This window comes from Clarias gariepinus, chromosome 14 (genome assembly GCF_024256425.1).
Source record: "Clarias gariepinus isolate MV-2021 ecotype Netherlands chromosome 14, CGAR_prim_01v2, whole genome shotgun sequence".
Taxonomy (NCBI): Eukaryota; Metazoa; Chordata; class Actinopteri; order Siluriformes; family Clariidae; genus Clarias; species Clarias gariepinus.
This window is the reverse complement of record NC_071113.1, coordinates 29484562-29510971: the sequence shown is the minus strand read 5'-3', so window position 1 is coordinate 29510971 and position 26410 is coordinate 29484562. Positions and strand designations below refer to the sequence as shown.

Genomic DNA, 26410 nt, shown 5'->3' with positions numbered 1-26410 from the left:
ATGGCGGACTCGAACAAGAAGCTTGAGCTGTTTTACCGAGCTGTGTGCAACCATAAACCTGTGTGGATGCTGGAGGACATGCGCAAAATCGAATTCTTTAAGTGGGATCATGACGGCTTTCAACGGACATACTCTCCATCCGAGGCGCTCTTCATTACCATTCAGCCTGACCACCGAGCTTACGCACAATACTTGCTGAATAAGTTCTCATACGGCGCTCTTGCCATGCCAGGAGTGCCTTTTTGCTGCTTGCACTTGGTACAGGCTGTCCACTTTGACAGGATTGACATTATGTCTCTCATCCTTCAAGTGGCACATAAAATGCCCTCTTGCATAAGTACATGGACGGAGAAGGATGCCTCCACAAGAAGGACGGCAAAACTCCACTCCATCTGGCTTGTGAACTGTCAAACTCAGAGGCTGTCCTACTGCTATTGGGAAACGGGGCTTCACCTCATCTTGAGGACAACAACGGTATGACACCACTGGATCTCACCCTCGAGCAGCTCTGGACCTCCAAAGAGAACACACATGCCAACGAGATGTGCCTTAAAAGCCTGCTCATGTTCATGCCTCAGGTGAAGTTCGGAATGCAGAGCGCACTGCAAAATGATCCGCAGTGCTGGTCCAATGTTCTGGGTGAGGAGACTTTTAACTACCTAGTTGGGAGAAATCCAGGAACACTCTTCCTCATAGCTATGCAAAAAATCCTGTCTCAACTGCCTCCGCAAGAATTTTCACAAAGTCTGGAGAAACTGCCTATTCCAGCATCTCTGAAAAGCTTCACACAGTCCTTAACGCAGACCTGCAGTAACACTGGCCACACACTGACGGTATGCTCGTTGTTTGACTGTTTGTTTTTCCTTTTATTTATACTGTATTTAATTATCTGGCATGAATTTGACATGTAGTGTGTGTGTGTGAGTGAGGGGAAGAGAGAGAATGAAGGGAAGTGGGTGGAGTAGCATGAACTGAATCATCAAAACTCTCTTCCAGTTCTCTGATACTCTCTAATATTTAATTCTTAGTGTCTTTCATGATATTCTGTGTGCGTGAGAACAGAGTGTCTTTCTTTACCACGACACAAGCTGCACTTTCAATAAACACATTCTATAGTAGTTTATGTTAAAGGTCGTAAAACTGTTGAATGCTTGTAAATGCAGAGCTAGTCCTAAATTTGTTCTTCTTTACCTTATCTTTAAAAAGCATTTCAGACTGGATGTAAACACTCCTGCATCCACCTTTTCTTTGGTTCTTTGTGTGTGTACAGAATACAGGCGGAGCACTGAGTAGACCAAAGGGGGTCTACCAAAATTCAAGAAATCCTTACAATCACTGAGTTAATTAAGAAGTGAAAGCAGAAAAGACTCGGTCAGTAAATCAGCATTACTTCTATAGCTTAAATGTATTATAAGTTTTATTTTCTATTTATATTAATAATATAGGTATGGATCTAAGTCCAACAAAAGTCCATCTTTATGCTGATGACACAGTACTGGGGATTTTAAAACGATAAAATAACACATATGGGATTAGGTAATTATATACGTAACAATAAAAACAACAGTTAGTTGTTATTTTAAGACACAGAGGTCGGCCTTTCTGTAATAGTTCTTGCAAGAACAGTATTGTCAAGTGCATTTGCAAAATCCGTCAAGCACCATAATGAAACTGGTTCTCATAAAGGTCCAGGGGGGCGAGACCAAAACCTACCTCTGCCACAGACGAGAAGTTCATTTAGAGTTATCAGCCTGAAAAATGACCAATTTTCACCATCAACTGTTCAAAAGAAAATTAATGCTTTTTTTGGACGCCTTCAGCATTCCTTTACAATGTAGAAAGAAATTAAAATCAGGAACCATCATGAAGTTAGAAAGTTCCCCCCGAACTTAGTGTATATGCACTCCTCTTGCTTTTCACTGAAAAAGCTACTGTAGATGTTTTATATCACTCAGCCTTGCATTTCATTACAGGTGCAGCTGCTAGGACTCACCACTGCATCTTGTATGAAGAGGTACAATGGTCCTCTCTCTCCTTTAAAAGGAAATGTAATTTATTGATATTTATTGCAAAAGGACTAATGGGTAAATTATCTCAATATATTTCAAATCTGCTTACATATCATAGGAGTGTTTACAGTACAAGGTCATCAAATAAGATATTATTAGTCACTCCTTCATTAAGAACAGAACTTGGTAAAAAAAACATCTTTTTCCTATTATGCACCACATGTCCGGATCTTCAAAACATCTTAAATTTAGAATCACTTCCATCTTTTAATATTTTTAAAAACATTTTAAAATCAACACTTACAGAAAAGTGCCATTGCTTTCAATTTGGTGCCCTCATATCTACAGTACTTTGTACTATGTGCTTGCTGAAGTGTGATATCATTGATTTCTAGTCTAAGATTCATGTTAGACTTGTGTTCTTGTAGTTGTTTGTTCCTCTGGGGTTTTTGTTATTGTATTTGGTTGTATGTCCATTGTATTTAGTGTACTTGTAACTAGCCGCCACTCTTGGCCAGGACTCCCTGGGAGTAGAGTTACTGTAACTCAATAGGACCTTCCTGGTTAAATTAAATAAATAAATAAAAAATTGGCACCTTGTCTAAGGATAATAGTCAATTACATAAAGTAATAAAGCTGAGCTTACATTAAAGATATTGTCCTGTTTAATATTTTCACAGCAGAATATTTTATAGAACAGTGTAAGAATGCTGGATTCATATTTATCCCCTCACTGACTCACTCATCAGCTTTACCCTTTTATCCTGTATTTAGGGTCGCGAGGGCCTGGAACCTATTCCCATCGCAGAGCTCAAATATGCACTCATTCACACCCTGCGGGCAATTTGGGAATGCAGAGCGGCCTAATCTGCCTGTGTTTAGACTGTGGGAGGAAACCGGAGTACTCAGAGGAAACCCACCAAGCATGGGGAGAACATGCAAACGCCATGCACACATGGTCCATATTTATCTAAAATACTAAAATAATTTATCTTAAATAATGAATGTCTCGCATGTGTCTCTACACTCTTTTAAATGATTGTGTTGGGTGTGTGTGGATACAGAACTGAACTCATGTGAGAACTAAAAGCTGTAGATGCGAAATAGATTACATCCATGCAGTACGACTTCAACACCACAAAAATGTGGGACAGTATAACAAAGATGGGAAACCAATGTACTTATAAACAAAATAGCAAGAGACATCTTTAAGAAAATTATATTACAGTGGATCTTTAAATTACGAGCATAATTTGTGTGCGGCCCTGGAGGTCTGTAAATTATAATTATCGGGATCAACTGAGCAGACCTAATATTTGTAGCTACACTTGTTATGTTACTATAGAGAACTTTAAATGCATTAAATTTGTGTCCATGTTTTTGTACAATAGACAGATTATCATTGTGAATAACTGCGACGCCTCCTCCTCTACCAGTTAACCGAGGCTGGTGTATGTAGCTGTATCCAGGAGGACTAGCTTCATTTAGAGCTACTTACTCGTCCTGTTTAATCCAGAGTATATCAAACTTCTGATCCGTGATAATTTGATTAACAATAGCTGCTTTAGATGCAAGAGATCTAATATTTAACAGTCCTAGCTTAGATCAGAGGTGCCGGCTGCGCATTCAATAAGATCCAAATTTGTGGCCTTTATGTTAATTAAATTACTATAACAGACTTTCTGAGTCTTTCTACAGTTTTGCTTAGCTCGGAGAACAGACACAGTCTCAATATAATGAACCCTGCGTGACGACTGACGACTCTATGCAGCTAGCAGACGGTTGGTTTAGCCTGTTGGTTTTAGGGCTCTGGATTGTCACCGATTAACTAGGCGTCTTCTGAGACTATGAGCTATACTTCAGGAAATGAGAGCAGCACCTTTCCGAGTGGGATGGACACCGTCCCGCCCTAACAGGCCAGCTTTGCCCTCAAAGGTCTTCCAATTGTCTATGAAGCCCACATTATTTTCGGAGCACCACCTGGACATCCAGCGGTTCAGCGACCATAACCTGCTGTAAGCTATGTTGCCACGTCTCATTGTGATGGGACCAGAGCATATTACTTCATCGAACACCTCCGCACATAGGTGACGCCTAGCCAAGAGAAGGGGAGGCACTGCCAAAGCTGGCTCTCAACCCTACCTCGACGCGAGAATTTGGTCGTGCTGTCATTTAAGTGTGCACCCCTGCACGTTGGGCACACACCGAGTTGAACCGGGAGTACCCTTCTCACCCAAATGTAATATATAGCCAACACAATTTGTCAGTCTAGATGTTATAGAGCTGTTGCAGGTTTATTTACGCATGTGCATGGCCCACACCGAGCAAGAGCCCAATGCTTTGTTTAAATCCAACTACGAGCTTTTAAACTGCAGCAACTTTAATATATGTTATTGGAGCTGGAATTACCACGGGCAGGCGCCTACCCTTAGCGGGAATCGTCCGATCTACCAGACTGAGGCGTGAAGGGGACCACGCCGGGGAGCATGAACCCGAGCTTTCTAGCTCCCGTAGCTTCCTGGGCAGCCCGGAGGCTGTGCGGGGGCTGGCAGTCCATTTACCAGTGCCCCAGGTGCTTGGAACCCTGTAATTGCTACTGTCTCCTGAAATTCTGACCATACTCTCTTCTGGACACCCTACTGCGCGGCGGTACCTCCACACCGCGGGTAAGGCGGGACCCATGCCCAGGAAGAGGCCTCGAGGTCGCACACGAGTCGGAGAGCGATCAGCCTTCCCCAGGCCCTAAATCCTAACGTAACCCTACCCGAGCCCCTGAACCTAACCGTAACGCTTCCTTAGCCCCAGGTGGCTGACTAAATACTTTTTTGATATCCTTCTTATATAAAATACTTTTTTACTCCACTGTTACTCCGCTTTTTATATCAAATACTTTTTTACTCCACTATATTTTAGTGACCAACCAATCATGCATATCATCCCTAAAATCACAAAAGATGAATAAGTGACTATATTAGCCTCATAAAAAACACAATTATTGTGATCCACATTGAATCTTTTCCTTAAGGGCTCATTTGATGTATAGATATTGTTGAGAATTTTATAATGGAATTTTTTAGTTTTGGATGAAACCGGAAATGTAAGATACTCAGTTTTAATTTTATTTATATCTTGTTTAGAGAAAATCTTAATTGAATTCCTGTGTGACTTCGCAGGCTGTTCTAAACGGTGGAATTTTGTCGAGGGAAGTTCCCTTCACAAACATTTCCTGCAAACAGAGCAGGGAGTAAGGAGCAATCTGTACTCTGTACTCAATCTAAAAAAGAGAAAGAGAGAGGCTTTCACTATGACTTAAAGACTAATGTGAGCTACAGTAATTCAAGCTCAGTGTATTTGATATTTAAGTACATTTAAAGAATTTTACTTTTGTACTCTCAAGTACTCTCTCTGTACTAATCAGTTAAAACTATAAATTACTTTTGAAAGTAAGATTTTATCTAGGGTATCTTTACCTCTATTTAAGTAAAGTATTTGTGTTATTTGCCCAACACTGCTTTGAACATATGAGACACACTGGGTTTGTGTTCCCAGAGGGAAGAATGAACATACAGTACACATTACGTATATAATATAATGTATATTATAATAATATATAGTACGACATAAGTCTGTCGATTCCGAGCTAACTGTTTTCACAGTCTACTTTCCTTTTTAGACAGTGCCATTAGTTAGTATATTATTATAATTATATATGTCAGTGTTTCCCCGCCTGTCTCCAGCTCACTTGCCTCTTTCTAATCTGCCTGTAGTGTTTTTTAGTTTTTTATGGGTTGTTCATGAAAGATTTGTTCTTTTTGAGCGAGTCTTTAATGTGACTCAGTGATTCAGGATACAAGAAACAGAAATAAGTACTTACCTTTGAGTTTTTTATTCTGAATCGTCGTCTTTTGTCACGTGAACGTTCTTCTCAATGAGTCTTCTAGTCCCAAGTTGTTCGTTCTTTTGTCACGTAAGTCCCATAGATGCTATGCAGTGAAATAGATTCAAAAGAACGAATGACTCAGACTAGAAGATATGAGAGGATTGAATAATTTTTGTGACTCGGTTCTTTGAATCTTGTTCATCAAAATTCAAATTTTTTAAAGAATCATTTAGTTTATTTTGTTCTTTTGAACAGAAATAAAATAAAATGTTACATTTTCAATAAACAGACCCCCAACATGTCTACATACACAAATTTTGTCTATTGTTCCAGTAATAAAAATATTACAATTCAGCTATGGAAATATTATAATAAACAGAATGAGTAGCTCACCATCAGGGCTGCTTTTAGACAGGCTCAAATTGGAGGGGGAGGGGGGGGGGCGATGTGGGGGAGACTGGGCTGCATGGGGGATTAAATATCCTTAATCCAGATTTTATCAATCAATGACATTACATCGAGCATTACAATGAGCATTTCCTGTTTTTTTAAAACACACATGTACAGAAGAAGAGCAGAGGAAGCAAAAGGAAGGAAAAGAACACAGTGGGATCTCATTGCAGCATTCCAAAACATTCCTCGGCCTACTTTGGAAAAGGAGCTCGTCCACAGAGCGTTCAAAATCACCATCCCGAAATGAGCTCGGTCATGGTAATGTAGTGTGAGTTTAGATTAAATAGCATTCTTTAGAACAGATTTTTTCATAATTAATCTACGGCTGAAGGTACGACGAGCAGCAGGGTGTCCGATCAGGAAGTGCTCACTCAGGTGGAGAACATGGCCAGGAAGCTGCTGGAGGAGGAAGACGTAGCCGTGCTCGTGGAGATCTGTACGCGGGTAATAATGTGTGACATCACTCACCTTTCCTCCATCAAATGTAGTTGATTTATAGGTGTACTAGTATATAAGATTCTTTTCTGTTTGTTTAGTATACAGTGGAGCGAGAGTTGAAGTCGCTAGTGCTCCCCCTGCTGGCTATTCTTGATGGACCGGAGAAGCTTCTATTACTGAGGGAGATCAGGTGACTATAAAGACAATACAACGTGGAGCTGCTCGGTGTCTGCTAAGTGTAATGCATTAAAGTTCACACTTTTACAAATTTTTCAACATTCTGTCCTGCCACTCAATAAGGTACGAAGCTGGCGCTATGTAATAGCACGGAAAATGACCATGATTTGGTACAGTAAGGAAGCAGATAATGACGATAATGTAAGAATCTTTTGACCTGTTATACCGGAAGAAGCCTTGCCGTCACATGACATGGTGCTGCTACAGTATGTTGCATACGATTCAATATGAAAGTCACGAATGATAGCGAATCATGTTGTGTAAACATAGAGTTGGATCTACGACGGACCTACAGGTCAATAGCAATAAAGCCGTAATCGAAGTCATTGCTGGCGAGTGTGTTTCGATACAGGTCACCCTGATGCACCCTGTTGACCCATGATTTCATGCTGGCATATGATGACTACCCATTGATTATCACAGTTTGTGACTACGAAGTGCATCAGAGCAAAAATTTGTGAAAGCATTAACTGAGCTTAAGGATCCTATGACCAGAACAGGTTACGTCTCCTGAGTTGCTTCTTCTTCACTCCTGATTTCAGAATGCTTGTCCCTAAAGAGGATCTTTAGCAGTTTAACATCATGGTGAAACCCTTTGAGGAGGAAGCGTATGACATTTTAAAGCGACGCTCTCGTAAGTACAAAAATACCAAGCTACTGTAGCTCGTACCAGCTCCTGACCTGAGTGAGCTCGATGAGCGTTTTTTTTTTGTTGTCTTATTTCCTCTTTTCCTTGTAGGACAGTCATCCCCTTTGCGCTCTCCCAAAGCAGGCCACGCCCCCAAGCGGCACCTCATCACACCAGTACCAGTTGAGTCCCAGGATTAGAACCAAATTAATGACTTTTATGCATTTTTGATTCGAAACGCTCCAGAGTACTGCACATATGCGTTTTAGATCAGCAGGGTGGATTCGAGCTCCAAGCAGCCGAGGACGTGGACAGGCAAAACCGGCTGCTGGAACAATTACAGCGTCTTCGTGCGGAGTCTCGGACGCAAAGCCTGACGGAGGAACCTAGCCATGTGTCCTTCACTCCTCTGCTGGACATTCCCATAGACTTCCCTAGAATCCCTAAAACCATCCAGATCCAGATCTTTAATGATTCCGAACTGGTTACTGATGCAAGATTCAGACTCTCCAGTCTCCACAACAGACGACGAGGTCAGGACGAGTTTGGAAAACCCGACCTCGTCAAGGGGGCGGTCCCCTTTCCGAAATGGATGCACGGCTGGATGAGATGTTTTCTTTACCGTTGTGGATACTCCTCGTCACAAGAGACCACCACTGTCTCAGGTTTTCGGTCCTCTCAGGAGATCACACAGCACTGCAGGGCCCTCTATGGGACACTGTGAGGAAAAACAAGCGCAGGAGCATGGAAATGATCAGGAGTATGAACTCAAAACGGTCTGCATCAGCAAAACCAAGCGCTCACTGCCTGAGGAAATCTGCGCTCTTGTTTTTTTTTTTTCATCATTTTTAGTAACAGCATGTCCTGAAGCAGCATATTCTTTTTATATCACAAAGCTAGCAATTTATCCATTTGTAGTTACGTTTAATCATGTAGAACGTCCATAAAGTAAGCTTGTTCCTGTTATTCAATTCAATTCAATTTTATTTGTATAGTGCTTTTAACAATTAGCATTGTCCCAAAGCAGCTTTACACAATCAAAAGAATTATTTAAGTTTGTATGGAATTTGAATGTGTATGAATCAAAATGGTCAGATAGTCCCTGGTGAGCAAGCCGAGGGCGACAGTGTTATCACTTTGTTATAGCAGCTATAAAAAGTCACTTCCTCGCGAGGCTCTTTTTCTTTTCTCATTTAAAGGTTTTTTTTTTTATAGAAAAAATCAAACTAATCATGATACCAAGAAAGCACAAAATATAAACTTTATTTCTTTTGTTTGTACTAATCATGTCAGAAAAGTTACAGCTTTACCTCTAAATGTTACAAAGCACTGACACTGGAGACTCCTTCCATACGTAGAGCATGGAGCATACGTGTTAATTTTAATGATAGCTTTTTAAATAAATTATCTGGAGCATCCATGAAATGAGTTCCTGTGCTTAAGTTGTTACCATAGAAACAATGACCCTTTAGAACAAAAGCCTAAAGATTCATCAACACTTATTAACCAATCAGAATCCAGAATTCAACAGCGTAGCTTACAGCCTGTTAACATACTCTTGTACACTCTTACACACTCTGTTGTGTAGCCGCTTCTTTCCACATTTGTTTGCTAAAGTTTGTGCACTAATGTGAAATCTGTAATGAACAGAGATCAGTATCTCTGGTGACATCGAGTCCAGAGTGCAGCCCGTGGTCAAAATCGAGAAGATCTTTCCAGGAGGACCTGTGTCCACCAGCAACATGCTGAAGGTAAAAGTGTTAGGATTCTCAAAGTTTACTCTTTAATGAAGACAAAACAGTGCATAGGTCAGGTGTGAGGGAGATGTTCCTCAATATGTATGAGGGAGATGTTCCTCAGTATGTGTGAGTAAAGACACCCATCACTACACCCATGAGAGGGAGCTCACCCAGGGGAGAGAACACGGCTGCCTGCCAGTACTGTTTCTAACACACCAGATCTTTTCACCACATCAAACCATCTTAAAAGCGGTTTAATCAGCTATTAGTGACGATGGTGATGACTCTATAACTGGAACAGAGCGTTCATAATGCTAACTCGCCTACTGTATCTTGCTCTTTTCATAAGATGTATAATTCTCAGGAATGCAGATGTAATAAAGATGAGTGGAACTCCTTATACACCACCCATTTTCTCCATCACTTTGACCTTCATGCTCGTTTTTTCTTACTCAACTTGTAATCTGATTGGTCAGGAGGTGGATATCACTTTACTTTTACTACGTCTACTTACAAAATGCAGACATTGTCAAGCTTCACTTTCATATTAGCACCTCTGATAAAAACCAAGAAACCAGAAAGAAAAGATTTTGGAAGTTATATGATAATTCAGCTGTTATTTAATACAGGATTAAATCCATTCTGGTAGCTCTGGCTCTGGTATGTGTAGCTTTGCTTGTGTCTGTGCATATACATGAAAATAAATTCAATAATAAACTGGTGAAATGTGAGCGCAGGAAAGTCCTATATAAATATTTACCACAAAATAAACTTCTTATTAAATTATGGTTTATAATAATAATAATATTCGTTCATTCGGAAAAAGAAAAAGGTAATTAGATGTACAGTAGACAATGTTGGATGGGTGTCTGAGGCTGCTGTGTTACCGCTCAGTGCCGCTAGAGGGAGCTCGGCAGCAGCAGCACAAGCGTTTGATCAGAATTCATTCAGGATTATTCTTTAATTTCTTTTGCATTTTTATTTCTCTTATTTTTTTTCTTCATCCCTCTCTTTCTTTTTATTTGTTCTTTTCTTCCTTCTTGTCTTTTTCCTTTTTTTTGTTGTTTTTATTTTCTTTCATATTGCCTACAATATCTCCCTTTCATTCTCTTTCTCTATTCTCTCATTTTTCTATCAATTTTTCTTTTCCTCTTTCCAGTTTATTACTTTTCTTTCCGTCTTTCGCTTATACTTCTTCCATCTTCCATTCATTCCATTTCCTTTCTTATTATCTCTCTTCCTCTCTGTAGTGTATAAAAGAGAAGCGATCCTGTTCTCTCTTTATCAGGGATCATTGTTTTGTGTGTTTAGTGTTTAGTCAGAGCAGTGTTTATTTTAGAAAGTGCAGATTCAGTTGCTCTATAATATCCCTTATGTGTGTGTGTGTGTGTGTGTGTGTGAGAGAGAGAGAGAGCAGGTGTTTATGGTAGAACTGTTTCTGTAGCTTGTAAAGTCCGGAGGAGATATGGCCTTATTGTGGGAAACTTGTTAAACCAGTCTGTACAGTGGAATCTCTCTCTCTCTCTCTCTCTTTCTCTCTCACACACACACACACACACACGCACACGCACACACACACACAGAGACAAACCAGACAGACACAAACACACCATGCACAGGCTCACCCAACACACACACCCACTAAGTACCCCTTTAGGCAAAAGAAGTGTTTATTTACTAGATAATGATTTCATTATAACTGACACCCAGAGCACGCAACTACACACACACACACACACACACACACACACACACACACACACACACACACACACACACCACTTTACCACTGTTATAGTCTATTCTTATTTTGGGTTTGTCTCTCTTTATTATGGTTTATCTCATTCTATATTTTCTTTTTCCCCATTTAAACTCTCTTTTACACACACTTTCTTTTCTTCCTCTCTGTCCCTTTTCCTTCTTTCACCCTCGCTTTTTGTACACCTCTTCACATTCCCTCTTTCTTGCTCTTTTTACTTCCTATCTCTCTTTCTTTCCTTCCACTCATTCTTATTTACACTTTCTCTTACACATTTCCCCCCCTCTCTCTTTTCTCTTTGTTTTAAATTATTTTTCTTTATCTTATTAATGTATTTCTTCCCTTTCCTTATCATTTATCTTTTTGCATCCTACCTCACCTTCTTTCTTTCGTCTCTCCATCTTTTTACACTTTCCCACACACTTTAACCCCCCCTCTCCCTCTTTTACTTTTTTTCTCATTTTGTCTTCTCCTCTCTGTCTCCCCTTCTTTTTTTCTCTCACTCTCCTTCCTTCCTTCATCGCTCTCTGTCCCAATCCCATCTTTTTTTCACTCACTCACTCACTCATCTTCTATACCGCTTTATCCTGTATTCAGGGTCGCGGGGTGGGGTTGGGGGGGGGCGGGTTTTGGTGGCTATCCCAGGAGGCTTAGGGCACGAGGCGGGGTTACTCCCTGGACAGGGTGCCAAGCCTTCGCAGGGCACAAAAACATACACACACACACACACGCTCATTCACACACTACGGGCAATTTGGGAACGCCAATCAACCTAACCTACATGTCTTTGGACTGTGGGAGGAAACCGGAGAACCCGGAGGAAACCCACCAAACACGGGGAGAACATGCAAACTCCATATACACAGAGACGGGAATCGAGCCTGGCCGGGAATCTTTCCTTCACTTTTCAATAAAAATAATTTTCTTCATTTTTTTCATTCTTTCCCTTTCCTTGTCATTTAAAAAAAAATTTGCTTCCTGTCCTTCCTTCCTTCCTTTTTCCCTCCACTCTCTCTCTCTCTCTCTCTCTCTCGTTATCATGTTATTTTCTTCTTTTCTTTGTCCTTCCTTTGTGCTCTGGCTTTCACTCTCTCTCTCTCTCTCTCTCCTCCACTCTTTCTTTCTTTCTCACTGGTTACTTTATCTATAATTAATCACGGGACTTGTACTTTTTTTTTTTTTCCGGGGAGAGGACAGGTGTGGCGAGTGATCGATTAGTCTCTAGCCAATCAAATCGCAGCATGGTGGCCGAGCCCCGCCTCTTGGTGAGAGCGCGGACCAATCAGGAGCGGGGGCACTTCCGGCCGCGGAGTAAACACGGAGGTTCCGCTGTTCGTCCTGCAGGAAGAGAAACTCCGGCCGAGTCATGGAGTAAAAGTCGGAGAAATGTGTGTGTGTGAGTGTGTGAGGGGCAGTTTCAGCGCAGACTGAGGGCAGGAGGGCAGGAGGGCTTTAACTCCGAGTGAGTACACACACACACACACTCTCTCTCTCTCTCTCTCTCTCTCGCGCGCGCGCTCTCTCTTGCGCGCGCTTGCTTTATTATTCCTTCCTTTCTTTATAACTTTTATAATTAAACTAAATGATTTCCGACAGTCTGACACTTTCACTGCGGTTCCGGAGACGCGACGTCACTTTTAAACCTGCAGAAGTGCAAACTCTGGCTCGGCGTCCCGCTCTTGTTTATTTATTTATTTATTTGTTTGTTTAGTACGCGCGTGCACATGGCACGCTCCCTCTGTCCGTCTCTTTTTTCCCCTCTTTTTATTTTTATTTTTAATTGATCTCGGAGACTGGTCACAATGTTTCCTCTGCATGTCCCATGAACCCAAATATATATATATATATATATATATATATATGTGTGTGTGTGTGTGTGTGTGTCAGTCAGTCAGTCAGATTTGTGAACTTCAGGAAGTGTGTGTGGTTAAAAAAGTGTTGTCAAGTCATAACCATCCCTGGTCAGACGAACCGGACAGAACTGTCCCAGCGCTCATCGTCCCCCGTCCTGCAGTCACAGCGAGACTTCTCCTGTCCCCTGTCTGTCTAAAGGTTCATTCGGTTTCAGAGAAACACACTTCCTCATCATCATGACCCTCTCATCATCTAATGATCGATAGAAAACAGTTAAATCTGGTCCCCTTGCTTTGCTTTGCGCTCGTCTGCCGAGTGAAATTCCTGTGTGCTTGGACATCCAGTGATTGAGTGTTCTGAGGAGAAGTCAAGACCTCATGATACTTTGCAGGTGTTCTGAAAGTTTAATGAATCTGCACACGGCCTCTCTTTAAACTCCGTCCAGACACTAATCATCTGACGGCTTTTATGTGTCTTGTTATTCATTATTGCAATAATACTTTTCATTGTTTGTGTTCTCTTGATGCACCAGACTTGACATAAACATGAGACATGAGGGTATGGGATATTTAATGCCCAGGACATAGAACCATGGGAAGAGAAGCGGTCGGGACCGGGCGACACGTAGGGGGTCGGGACCGGGCGACACGTAGGGGGTCGGGACCGGGCGACACGTAGGGGGTCGGGACCGGGCGACACGTAGGGGGTCGGGACCGGGCGACACGTAGGGGGTCGGGACCGGGCGACACGTAGGGGGTCGGGACCGGGCGACACGTAGGGGGTCGGGACCGGGCGACACGTAGGGGGTCGGGACCGGGCGACACGTAGGGGGTCGGGACCGGGCGACACGTGGAGGGCTCAGGGACATACACATACACGTCGAGGCAGAGGGCGCAAGTCCCTGGAGACCTCAACAAGTCTGAGATATGTAGCAGTCTGAGGAGATGATGGGGAACATGCAGGTGTCGAGGCTGTGGACACACAGGAGACATGCCATGTCTGTCACATTTAGGACTCTGGGGAAGTGCGGGAACATGTATAAGTAAAGTCTGTGAACACAAATGGGAGCTGGGACAACAAGAGCCGATTTTGGGGACAAGCGTGAACATGTAAGACATAAGTCTGTTCGATAGGGGACATTTGAGTCAGGAATGTGGAAGGCAGTTCTTGGGAACATGGTTCTTGGGGCAGACAGGTCTATGAGCTGAGTCTGGGACATGTACGAGTCTAGTGTGGGACACCTACAAATCATGCTGAAGACATACCGCGGTTAAACGTAAATGTTAAAAGTTTAAAAGTTTCAGTCCAGTAAATGATTGTGTATTATTTAGGAGATGTTTTCTTATTGTTAAATGATTAAAGACATGTGCAGAGGACGTGCGCACTGTGCTCCAGATTCTGAGTTCCAGAGACTTCAGAGAGCATTTGTTCATCACGCCTGGTTGGAGTGAAGTGACCTCTGCTTTTAGTTCGTTCTGTGCTGTTCCAGGAAGACTGCTGTGTCAGATCTCTCTCTTTCTCTCTCTCTCTCTCTCTCTCTCTCTCTCTCTCTCTCTCTGTCACTCCCCCTCTGCCTTCTCTTAGTCTCTTCATGAGGTATCAGTTGACGCTCTTTCCCAATCTGCTTCTGGTCACTCAACTTTAAACCCCCTGGCTCTCTCTCTCTCTCTCTCTCTCTCCCTCTCGGGTGTGTAATTAAACACTGACTTAAACTCTGTACTTAATCCTCAGTGCATTCCACATGTTTTAGCATTGGTGTTTAAATGTGTTAGATTCCAGGTCTCGTCTCTCGGGTGCTGTGTGAACTTGGGAAGCTGGACAGCTGAACAGATGGGGGGAGAGAGAGAGAGAGGGACAGAGAGGGAAAGTGTTTACTTTAAAATTCCAGTGAGATTATTGCAGGGTGGAACTTGGAGCGTCCTTGCTTTGAGTGAAACAGGTTTGGAGTAAATCTCTCATATTCACTCTCTTCCTGATTTTGAACATCACAAAGCTGTTTGATTGACAGACTCAGGAAATCTTTTGTCGTGAGAACTGTTCGGCTCTTCCACGCCTCTCTACAGGGCCATGGGAATGTGGACTCGGAGATCTAGGCTCCTATACTATACACATCGCGGTTCTACCTGCGTTACTCTCTCATCTGTTAGCTTCAGGGTTTGCCCACCACATCTTATTATTACAGATTTTGCCATTACATGCAGACTCCGTTTCAGTATCACTTTCATGCTGTTCTTTGCACAATTAACAATGTTGTCTCTTTGCCACACATGAAACTTTATATCAATGTTGCACTGCGATTAACCTAATAAGTGAAATTAATCCTTTTTTACTTGTGATTTATATGCTTTATTTATAGGCTTCTTATGTATCTGGTAGTTTGTTGTTTTGTGTTTAGTTTATTAGTATTTGTCCATCCAAAAGATAAACCAAGTAAATACAAAATGCAGTTTTTAAATGGTACTTTCATTTATTAAGGCAAAATTTTTTATCCAAATCTACCGGTCCCTATGTAAAAAAAAAAAAAAAAAAAAAAGTAATTGCCCCCAAACCTAATAACTGGCTGTTCCACTCTTGGCAGCAACAGCTGCAATCAAGCGTTTGCAATAACTAAATACTAAATGAGTCTTTCACATCGGCATGGAGGAATTTTGGCCCACATATTTAATTTAGCCACATTGGGGCGTTTTCAAGCATGAACAGCCTGTTTAAGGATCGATTTAAGTCTGGACTTTAAGCAAAGTTGTTTATATTATTTTTATCATATTATTATTTGTATTAAGTATAATTTTTGAAAATATATTTTTTAAAAATTAATATAACCATCATGTAATAATTGTTGTGCGATAAAAGAGTATCAGCGAGAATGAAAGGAAAGGTGTACAGGACAGTGGTGAGACCAGCGATGCTCTACGGCTTAGAGACAGTGGCACTGAAGAAAAGACAGGTAGGGAGAGCTAGAGGTAGCAGAGCTGAAGATGTTGAGGTTCTCTTTGGGAGTGACAAGGATGGATAAGATTAAGAATGAGTTTATCAGAGGGACAACCCACCTTAGATGTTTTGGACATAAAGTCAGAGAGGCCAGATTGAGGTGGTTTGGACATGTTCAGAGGAGAGATTGTGAATATATCGGTAGAAGGATGCTGAGGTTGGAACTGCCAGGTAGGAGGTCTAGAGGAAGACCAAAGAGGAGATTTATGGATACAGTGAGAAAGGACATAAAGTTAGTTGGTGTGAGAGAAGAGGATGCAGAGGATAGGGTTAGATGGAGTCAGATGATTCGCTGTGGCGACCCCTGAAAGGGAACAGCCCAAAGACAAGGAAGAAGATGTAATAATTGTTACACAATTAAGTTTTATATAATGGATGAAAAGTATTAAAGATGTAAAATTTAATTAGCACACAAAGCTGCTGATGTGATGTTTAATATTTATGAATTCTAAAATATGTAATGTAAATTTTAGAACATTTACTTTTTTTAGTTATTTTTAAAAAATCGAAATAATTAATATTTCCACTGACATTAAATGTTGGCTAATCAACGATATTTTTTAAAAGATAAAAAAGAGAGATAAATATAGATAAAAAAAAAACAAGAAGCTGCTGCTGTGATTTTAAACTTTACTTAAAATTCTAAAATGAAAATGTGTAAAATTGTAATGTTATTAATATTGTAATGCATTTAATATAATCATATACACTATCGCTTAAAAGTTTAGGATCAACTGCAAATTTCTTTGTTTTTGTTTAGTGATTTATTTTCTACAACAATACTGGGGATTTCAAAACGATAAAATAACACATATGGGATTAGGTAATTACATAACAACAAACACAACAGTTAGTTGTTATTTTAAGACACAGAGGTCGGCCTTTCTGTAATAGTTCTTGCAAGAACAGTATTGTCAAGTGCATTTGCAAAATCCGTCAAGCACCATAATGAAACTGTCTCTCACGAAGGCCGTCCCAGGAGGGCGAGACCAAAACCTACCTCTGCCGCAGACGAGAAGTTCATTTAGAGTTATCAGCCTGAAAAATAACCAATTAACAGCACCTCAGATTAGAGGCGTTATGAAGTCTTTACAGAGCAGAAGTAGCAGAAACATCTCACCATTAACTGTTCAAAGGAGATTAATGCATTTTTTGGACGCCTTCAGCATTCCTTTACAATGTAGAAAGAAATAAAAATCAGGAACCATCATGGAGTTAGAAAGTCACCCCAAACTTTTGAGTGTGTGCGTGTGTGCGTGTATATATATATATATATATATATATATATATATATATATATATATATATATATATATATAATTTTTTTTTTTTTGTAAACTAAAAAAGAAAAAATACAATACAATTGTATACAATTTGTGAATATCTTCAAAAATGAATAGAATTTACACCATCAATAAGTATCGTATTATCAATGAGATGCTTGAGGTACAAAATAAAAAGGAAAAAATAAGAAAGATAAATAAAAAAAAAGAAAAAACGTAGTTTGTTATTGAGACACTGTTTCAAAACCTGTAAGTTATAATACTGATTTATATCTTGTACTGTAGAAATGTCCTTGAAAATCCTGATATTTCCGTTAAATCAAATTGCTTCACCTCAGTGCAAAATACTTTCAAACTACTAAAATGTGTGTGTGTGTGTGTGTGTGTGTGTGTGTGTGTGTGTGTGTGTTTGGACATCAGGTCTTGATGATGTCAGCACTGCGTTTTGCACCCTACTGTATTCCAGAGTGCGAACGCAGCGGAGCGATGCCGCTGTCTGCTGCTAGGTAGCCATCTGTCTCGCCTCGCTCCTCGGTTTCTCAGGGCGTCACGTGATTATAACCCCAGGGGGAAGCGCACAGTCAGGTGTGGAGCGTGCTGATGTGTGGGGTTATTTATATGTTAACATCAGAAAATAACTCAGCACAGAGGTAATAAATTAGGCTTATGTAGCTTCTCTACAGTAGTTTATAGTGTTATATTTACATTTTATAAATTTGAGCACAAGGAGACAGAAATGTTGTAAAAATGTTGTTTTACAAATCTTTTTTTTAGTGTTTACTAAATGTTTATGTATAAACTTAAAGTTAAACAGAAAGTTTTAAAGTAAAATTATATATTTTAGAAAAACTAAATAAATATAATAATTTTTATGTTAAAATGCCTCATTTGCATACTTCATCGCACCTCATGTTTGTTTTTAAAAAAATTCAAAATTAGTTTTTAGCTAGTTATTTGCAAATAAGAATCCTAGGTTGATTTGAAGAATGCTGTTGCAAATTTTTTTGATGTCGCCCGTTCCTAGCTTTGACAAGTGACAACAAGATAAGAAAACTTTTAAGTTTTGGAGATATTGATTTGTAGCTCATGCGACGTATCAAGTAATAAATGGTATTCTCATATATGCCGTACGTCTTAGACATTTTTTTCATATCGTCTCACTCCTGCTTTGTTTCTTTTTTCTTTTTTTTTCCCCCTTTATGTTCCTGGGAAAACGGTGGCACTAATGATGTTTGCACAAAGTAAGCGACTGTGATAATATTTGCTTTTTATTCCTGACCCACATCAAATATTCTATTCTTCATACTTCATACAACACAACCACACCTTCAGTCTATACTCGGTGTTAGAGAGGCTTATTTAGAGGTTATTTAAGTTCATTTTGAATGTGGGTTTTTATTCAAATTCACATTTTATTTGTCATGTCACAGTATGATGCGCGGTGAAATGCTTATCGCGCTGTCCGCGACCTAAAATGGGAAAATTAAATAGAATAAAAAGATTTTGTTACTGTAAAAAGTAAAATTACACTAGAAGAACAGAATGAAATTAAAGTTTCCATTATTTATTTTTTTAAATAATGTAAAAATAGAAAGAAAAATAGGATGAAATATAAAAATCAACAAGTTGACGGTTTTACAAATGATACAAATAAAATATGATTTAAAATAAAATCTAAAAGAATATATAAAATTAGATATGAATTACACAGAATGTACAAAGTGGGATTGTAAACTGAGAAGTATAAAAAAATATATAAATATAGAGGGGGTAAGAGGGTGTGTGTGTGAGACAGCAGCAGTATGAGTAAAGGTATTACATTACCTCCAGCTCCTCCTGGATTATTGGCTTCTTTAAGTAAAAACATGTCATTAAGTGAACTTAATTACGGACAAGACGAGGATGGTGTAACTGCCTTACACATGGCTGGAAAAAGAATAAAAAAAGTTATAAAAAAAGATTTATTTGTACAAAGCTTTTAACAGTGGAAGTTGGCACGAAATATCTTTACAGGAAGAGGAATTCTGGGTAAATTTTAGGGTAAAAAAAACAGAATTAAAAAATAGAATTATAGCTTGGTCAAATAGCAATAACAATAATAATAATTTATATATCACCTTCTAAAACATAAGGTTGTTTCAAAGTTTTGTCTTGCTCCTCCTATTTTGTTTTCTTTTTCCCACCACCATGTTCTGGATTGTGATTAAATTATTGTTTTTAAAATAAAAGCAGCTCTGCCTGAATCGCAGCTACAATTTGCTGCTTTGTTAGCGCACTCTAAGGTGGTCTTTGTGTTTTAATACGTTTTCGTTTCTATAGTAACAAAAAAAAAGCAACGAAAAGCATCAAGTTTTTCTGCATCAAGGAGAATTATTTATTTTTTAACATCTATGGAAGGAGTCTCTAGTGTTAGCGGTAAAGGTACAGTACACCGTTAAATTTGTAGCCATCTTTATGACTGAGATATTTAACTTGGAAAAAATAGGAACAAGTGTTTCTAGCTGTGTTTTGAAATAAACGATCGTGGACTTTCCACAGCACTAAACGTAACTAATAAGCAGATAAAATGTATCATGTGACATTGATAAAAGGAATGAAACATTTCAGAACGTGCTGTTTTAGGAAAGTAATCAACATGTGACGTAAAGCCAAGGAACGTCGCTTCATCGTATTTTTCCGCCACTGATTGCGCGATACGGAGTGTTTTCTTTTTATCAGTACTTGTTCACAAGCTCTAAACTCGGGCACTGCGTACAATCAAAGCGCAAAGCTGTCAGTTCGGATCGAGCTCCACTTCTCAACGCTCGCGTTTTTAATTGCTGAAGAGACGGTCGAGCTCCGAGTTGCTCATTACAGGAGCCGCGCTCGTTAATAATTCACGCGGACGCTAAAATAAACCTGAAAGCCAAGGCTGGAGCGCTCGAGCTGTAACTTCTTCCTCAGTCAGGCGTAATTAATGTGGAGGGTGGAGGAGGAAAACGGGACAGAGGGAGAAAGAGAGAGAGAGAGGGAGAGGAGGAATGCTCTCATCTCACTGCTCTCTTGTGGCTTTTTTCTTCAGGCTGGAAAAAATGTGCTGATTTCTAACTATGTGCTGATGCTGAACTCTGTTCTCTGTTCTCCTCCGTCTGTGCTCCAGTAGCTCTGTTCAGGTCCCAACTTACAAAGGGTTTGTCAGGCTTTGTGCGTGTGTGTGGTTTGATAAGACTAACACTGAAGCCGTGTTCATGTGAACTCCGTTTTAATGAATTGTAGCGTACGCAAGAATTTAGTACCCGAAACAATAGGGACTTCGTGTTTGTTCGGCCACTTTGATCTTCAGTTTGCTCGAATCCTTTTAGTCAGAACATCTTGTTCAAACTGTACAGCGATCCTTTTATTAAACATATAATTTATTATTGACATGAAAAAAAAAAACAATAAATGGATGTAGAATTACCGCCAGTTCACACTGGACACCTCGCATAAGGATGTATAGATCAGATACAAGATGTAATCCAAGCTAAATTTTTTCCCTGTATGTGTTTGAGAGTAATATAAATGCCATAGAAATGAATTATGAGGCAGAGACTTAGAAGTGCGTCAAATGATAAAAAAAAGTGTCTTATATAAGCATATAAAAATACATATGTTTTTGCCTGGCATTCGGACAGAGACAGTTGGGGATGTTGTGTTGTGCGTGCGTGTGTGTGTGTGTGTCTGAAAAATATCAGTTAAAAAATATTCGCCGCTGCACTTGTTTTTAATATTTAACATTCAGGATGAGAGCAGCCGATACGATGTTATCGTGATACTCGGGTGCTGATTCGATTTGTATTGCGAATCTGCAATTTTAAAACCTTCACATTATTAAAAAATGTTAAGTCATAACTAGGCCTTCGATATAATTTTTTAATTTTTTTTTTTATATAAATGAATCATATGATCAAGTTTGACCTTATTGGCTTCCCATATTTGCAGCGTTTAAGATAACTGCATTTTCTATTTTTGCGATTTCTATTTTTATGTGCTCAATTGTGCAGCATTATTTAAAATACAAGCATTAAATGTACTTAAAATTAAATTACAAGAAAGTGTTAGTTTCCAAGTTGCCATAACTGTTATTTTTAATCAAATTTGTAAAATAATTTGCTCTTACCACAAACGATGCTCCGCTGCGGCATGACATTTAAGCGATCAACAACACAAATTGCACAGCGTTTGTGGTCCTTAAATATGTTTTTAATGTTTTAAAACCTGTAAGAAATATAGCAGGCAAGTGAACATGAGTGGCATTGAATTGAAACTAATTAAAAATTGCAAATCGGATCGACAGTTGATTAAAAGCTCTAGGTACAATGTTCAAGGACAAGCAGTCACCGTAAATAGAAGTCATGTGTCCCGGTTAAACACACCTAAAAATCATTATGGAGTAAATGTCTCACCCAGTGAAGCTGTGTAAATCTCACCCAGTGGTGCTGTGAAAATCAAGGACAAGCTGTCACCGTAAAGAGACGTCATGCGTCCCGGTCAAACACACACGAGATCACTATGAAGTAAATGTCTCACCCAGTGAAGACCTGTAAACGTCCAAAGAACGTTAGTCCTTCATACTGGGACAAAAGACATTCCGGCATTAATAAGTGTGTGTGAGATCTGAGTTAAATATAAGAGGCTCTTACCGGGTTGTTCAATAGTTTGATGATAAAATATTGATTTTCTTTAAAATAAATGAATAATCCAGTGTGTCACGGCCCATAATTTCAAATCATTTTCATCTCCACTCGTTCGTGCCAGACCACTACTGTGTGTCTGTTTCTCAAAAAGTCAATGAAGTTCTTCCATTCATACTGATGTCCTTAACAACCCTTTTTGCGGTCAGAGCCTTTTTTTTATTACTGGCAAGCACACACTTCAACACCGTCAAGACCACACCATTTAATTTAATTTAAAAACAAATCTCACGCAAGCTTTTTAACAGGTTGTATTTCACCCTGTTGCCTATTTGCGCAACTTTGATTGGCCTGGGATCGTTTCTGAGAACACTTGACCCCAAAGTTTGGTTGATCAGTGCGAACACAATCGTTCCATGCTTGAGAACCGGGCACAGATCAAATCAGACATGAAAGCTATTACTCTTGACAATTTTTTTACGAAATATTAATAATATTAGGCATAGCATGAAGATAAACTTTCTAGTTCACTACTACTCTTGTGTTTAATGGCGGCTCACAGCGCAAGTAGGTGCATACTGCCACATGCTGTGTCGGAGAGTGTAAATACACCAGCGTACACGAGAACGGAGCGCGAAAATGATCTGAACGCTGGTCAGGGCGGGAGAGGGGGAAGGAAGTGGGGTATAAGTGATCATGCCTAATTAAAAAATTAGCATAGAAAAGGCAGATTATCAGTGAAGGCTCGAGGATACTGGTTCACTGATCATGATTACTCTGTTTGAAACGATTAGGTTTGTTTCCGGTTCATGCACAAAATTAAACAACTGAAAAGTTAAAAAGGTCATATCGATGGAATTAAAAGAGATATTAAAGTGAAAATTTCCTTGGAAATCACAGTAGAATTAACAAATCCTTTTTACATTTGTGTAGACATCATACAAAAAAACAAAAACACACAACAAGCTGCTGATAAAGAATCTGATCAGGATCCAAATAACTGTGCAAAATAGTTCACATTATAGTTCAGTCTACAGACTGTCCCCGACTTAGGAACATGTTTGTAAGTCGTGTTTGTTCTTAAGTCTCAAGCATATCAATACACTTGACCTTTGTGCCTTCTCCCCACACTGCCATCATGTGGCCAAAAACTATAATCGTGCCTAAGTATAATCGTGAATCTTAATCGTGAATCTTAATGAAATTTAACAGTGTTGTCTCTGCGCCTTTAAATCGCGAGGGGAATCCCGGACGCTATTTTGTCTCAGAGCTGTTTTCCACTGTATTGGACTGTGAACTCATTTGTTAAGGTTTTCCCGATATTACGATTATTCAAAATCAGGACAGATTTACATTTTATATCATTAGACATTTACATACTTTAGACATTCACGTAAAATACACTGACATTATTGGATATATTTGTAAATATTAGTATCTGGTTAACTGCAGTGAATATTTTATGTACAATACACTTGAGCTACTTTAGTGATTTTCTTTGCATCTATGAATGTTTCTAGAATCACGGTCCGTTCGAATCTGCAGAATTGTGTAAGTCGAAGCACTCTGAGATTTCCAGACAGACAGCAAATACTTTGAGTGCAGGAACTGAACAGATTAACTCAGACGGGATTGTACGTGACGAGGAATGATTTTACTCCTACGCAGATTGTTGTTTATTTGATAGTTTTTTTTCTCTCCTTTGATTTGGTTAGCATCAGGAATTCAGAGTGCAGAGAGGAACTCTGGGGAGTCTCATAATTAACGATGGGCACTTTAAGCGTTTACGAACAGTAGACACTGTTTTAGTGAGTGATTCATGCTCTCTATCTTTCTCTTTCTCTCTCTCTCTCTCTCACACACACACACACACACACACACACACACACACACACACACACACACACACACACACACACACACACACACTCATCACGGAGTCCATGGCACACACAATGAGACATTGATGTGGGTGAACAGCGTCGCTCTCAGTGTAGTCCCGCTGTGCCAAGTCGAGCTTCAGTACCCTTTAAATCACCATGCCAGGGTTTTACTGGACTCGTCTGGATTGTAAGGGATTCCTGCAGGATGCGCCTGGAGCGTGTGATAACTTTCTTTGTGCACACAGGTTAAGTTTGTTTAGATCAGCGGGACGCGTTTGTGCACGCCTAGACGCTGAAACTGTCCGAAAGTAAACATTATCGGATTCCACTTTAATACCTTGACTTCCGTGTGCAATTATTACTGTATGAACTGAAATATTAACGAGTCTTGAATGTCTGAGTGTAACCCTTACAAGTTCTTTCAGGGAAATCTGAAAGGTTTTGAAAATGTTTAATATAATAGTCTGAAAATACTAATAAATATTTCTGATAAATTTTGAGACACATTTGTATTACCTACTGTAATATGTACACTCTTTCAAAAACAAAATTATTTTTTTTACTTTTTACTAAAGATAATTAAAGGCTCTTAGGATCACTTTTTTAAATCAATCAATCAATGCAAGAATTTCTAGGGTTCAACCCAGCAAGGCGTCTTTTCTTGCGGCATGCTACCACCACCATGCTAAGGATATGTAACCGTGCATGCTGCCAAATTCTTACCCGTTCAGTTCATTATGAGTAAACGATGTCTTGGGTTGGGTCTCATTTTTTTTTTTTTTATGATCCCGGTGCCAAAATGACACTTTTAAAACGGTACCTGAACCAAGAAACAAAAGAGCCACAAAAATGCTGGATAACATTTAGATGACTTTTTAAAAATATACAATATATTTAAAGTATACATAAATATAAGTAGACACAAATAAACTTAACTACAACAATATTGTAGACTTAACTACAATAATTTAGGACCAATACAGTAACAGCAAAATAGTTTTATAATACTTATAATTTTTTTTATATAATTTAAAATGTAATAGTTTTAATAATTCTTGGAAGCTACTAACCAGCTAATAATCAAATTCAAATTTTATTTGTCATATACACAGTTATACACAACAAGCTATTCAACACAATTTAGCCCTCTGATTTTACCTTCACCTGCGAATGTTTTGGTAGAATTTTATTTATTTATTTATTTTTTTCCCCTCTTTACTCACAGATTTTAAAAGACATTTGTTGCATGTCACAGTGTCGGGGTCCTTTGTTGTGAAATTCAGCCACAGTTTAGATGGTTTTAGGCATTTTTAAACTTTAGGCATTTTAATTTAAGCGTGTTTAGCTTAGCGAGCTAACGCTACCTGCTGCTTTCAGAGCAAGTATAATTACCACATACACACGCTGCATTCACCCGGGGTAGTCTCCTTACTACTACTAGTCTGCTTTTAAGTTGGAACGTGTAAACAACATGGACTCTTGCTAACTTGCCGAACATTAATTGAATTTATATTATTAGTGCTTTCCAACTCGCGTATTTTCTACAAACCAGCTTAAAATTTTAGCAATTATTTTGCAGAAACATGACAATAATTTTGCCGGACCACCAGACAGTAGTGCATTTTCTCCGTCAGGAATTTTCTTTTTCTGTTCGGTGGCACCAAAGTGAGGCACTGAAATCTGTGCTCTGATTTAGTTATAAAGGGACCGGCGCCATATTGGGCACCAAAACTAATAATGTCTAGGTATAACTAGTTCTGGGGGAATCTTTTCATTAATTCACTAAATTTATGTTAATATTTTAATATAATCTTATCATTTTTGTAAATACTGTATGACCTCAATTTCTCAATTACAGTGCATATCAATAAAATAGAGAATCATGGAAAAATTTATTTCCCGTGGTTAAAAAAAGTGAAATTTTTATTGATTTCATTCAATTATTCAAATTTTTTTTTTTTGATGACTATGGCTCATGAAAATCGCAAAATCCATTGTATCAAAATATTATCTAGTTCAGTACAGGCATGGGGAAGACTGCTGACTAGACAGCTGTCCAGATGATGATGATGATGATGATAATGATGAACACCCTCCACAAGCAGTGTAAGCCACAAAAGATCACTGTAGTGAAGCATATTTGTAAAATGTGGTAGGTAAAGGTGCACAAGTAACCGAGGTAACGAGGTCACAGCAGATTTCAGAGTTTTTTTTTTTTTTTTTTATATTGTATATTGTTTCGTCAAAGGTGTGTAAGGCTCGCTTTGTCGGACTTACTAACATGCTCTCGGGCGGGACTCGTTCGTATGTCGGGGACTACCTGTAATTGGTTGTTCAGAAAAAAAAAAAAAAAAAAGGCCAGAGTGTTTAATCGACATGCATAAGGTGATTAGATTTTGAGTATTTGTTCTGATAGAACATTTTATGCTTGAATGCGTTCCTGCGTCAAGGAAGATTAAGCTTTTTTTTTAATTACTTAAAGCTGATTAAATAAGAGTTAAGTGACGCTGAGCTGCTGAACTCAAACACACGTTTAGAGTTTGTAATGAGACCACACGTTGATGCTCAATGCGTGTCTCGTCTTGCCAAGAGTGTTTTAGGACTGGG

General features: G+C 39.2%; 1 protein-coding gene and 1 pseudogene across 1 annotated transcript in view; both read left to right on the top strand.

Moving 5' to 3' along the window:
* LOC128540860 (ankyrin repeat domain-containing protein 9-like) lies at positions 1 to 3079 on the top strand (annotated as a pseudogene).
* Positions 3080 to 12579: 9500 nt separating this feature from the next.
* Positions 12580 to 26410, top strand: part of mpp7a (MAGUK p55 scaffold protein 7a) — a 115359-nt gene continuing 101528 nt past the window's right edge. Inside the window, exon 1 of the mRNA XM_053511588.1 lies at positions 12580 to 12605. The gene's annotated coding sequence lies outside the window, so the exon portion shown is untranslated. The remainder of the gene's footprint in view (positions 12606 to 26410) is intronic.